This window comes from Vicugna pacos, chromosome 11 (assembly GCF_048564905.1).
Source record: "Vicugna pacos chromosome 11, VicPac4, whole genome shotgun sequence".
In the NCBI taxonomy this organism is placed as follows: Eukaryota; Metazoa; Chordata; class Mammalia; order Artiodactyla; family Camelidae; genus Vicugna; species Vicugna pacos.
In genome coordinates, this window is record NC_132997.1 from 64,869,508 (window position 1) to 64,871,223 (window position 1,716).

The 1,716-nt window shown below is 32.6% G+C and overlaps 1 non-coding gene across 1 annotated transcript; it reads left to right on the forward strand.

Moving 5' to 3' along the window:
• The first annotated feature begins 1,180 nt into the window (after positions 1-1,180).
• LOC116282451 (U6 spliceosomal RNA) lies at positions 1,181-1,287 on the forward strand. The gene has a single exon (XR_012078173.1). It is a non-coding gene; the product is annotated as a U6 spliceosomal RNA (small nuclear RNA).
• The last annotated feature ends 429 nt before the right edge of the window (positions 1,288-1,716 follow it).

The following is a 1,716-nucleotide window of genomic DNA, read 5'->3' on the forward strand; positions in this document are numbered from 1 at the left end:
GGGGCTTGGTGGGGAGGGAGGGGTGATACTGACTACAAGAGGGGCATAAGGGAACTTTTTGAGATGATGAAAATATTGTCTATCTTGATTTTTGGTGGTAGTTACACAACTGTGTAAATTTGTCAATATTTATAAAAGTCAACATTCAAAAGGATGAATTTTACTATGAGTAAATAATACCTCAATAAACGGAGGGTAAATATATGGATAAAAATAAAATAAAATAAAATTTAAAAGGGGAGTCACTTTAAAATTAAGTTTCTTTCCTGAACCTCTCAGGATAGGAAGAAAAAAAAAAGAGGGAAGTGAAAATTCACCAAACTCACTTACTCTGAAGAATCTCTGAATTATATGATTTCATTATCCTTAAAAGTTGATAAACATATACATTCTTAAAGAATTGAAAATACATGGAATGCAGTATTTTTCTTGTAGAGTGTAAATTATGGAGACATGACTTTAAAAATAGAAAACACAAGATAACTCTTCAATCCTCAAAAAAAAAACCACAAAATGTTTGGATTTCTGACTTTTTTTCCCCATCTTTTCATTTAACTCAAATAGGTTTTTTTTATATATCCATTCTAACCTTTAGGTACTTTGAAATAACTTGTAAGATACTTTGAAATACAGTAATTCAGATAAATAACCCAAAGCATACAAAAACCAATGAACTAATGTAATTGCATGAAGTATTTATTGAGCACCTACTATATGTGCAAGTAATGTTAGCTGCTCTTATAAGGACTTTGAAGATGAGCAAGGTAATCACTAAATTCATAAAGAGAAAAATACACACAAGATAAGTACTGTAAGCAAAGGCTGAGCTCATGCACACCCTAGAGGAATGTCTGGCTGGTTGGAAGCCTGGCTGCAAAGGCATAACTACTATGGAGGCTGAGGAAGCAGTAAACACAAATAGCCCTTTAGGAAGTTTCTAAATAAGAATAGTAAACTGAAGAGGAAGCAGAGTTGAGAGAATTTTTGTTTAGGATATGAGCTAATGATGGAGTATCGAAAAATCATCAAGAGAGCAGTTCCTATCATGAGTCCATGAGTCCTGGGATGGATAATAAGGGGAAAAAGTTCACCTTGATAAAGAACTGCAGTGTTTCTCGAAGACAAAACAACAACAAAAAAATTAAAAATAAGATATCCTCATATCAATAATGTGGAAGAAGTGCTCGCTTCGGCAGCACATATACTAAAATTGGAATGATACAGAGAAGATTAGCATGGCCCCTGCGCAAGGATGACATGCAAATTTGTGAAGTGTTCCATGTTTTTTTCAAAGCTGTAGAATAGAGAAACAAGATTATACTGTATAGCACAGGGAAATATACACAAGATCTTATGGTAGCTCACAGAGAAAAAATGTGACAATGAATATATATATGTTCATGTATAACTGAAAAATTGTGCTCTACACTGGAATTTGACACAACATTGTAAAATGATTATAAATCAATAAAAAATGTTAAAAAAATAATGTGGAAGAATAATGTGATTTAAGAGGATGGCAGTTGTGTTCCTGGGGAGCTCAGGGCTGGAGTGATAATTTTAGTAAGACTAAATTGATTGTGGTGTCCCACCTCTATGTACAAAACAAAATAAAAATAATATTTAAAAAAAATTGCTTGTAATGAAGTTCAACACAGTTCTGATAGTTCCCATGATGACCACTCTGGTGCTTTATTTTGAAATATTGAATTATTT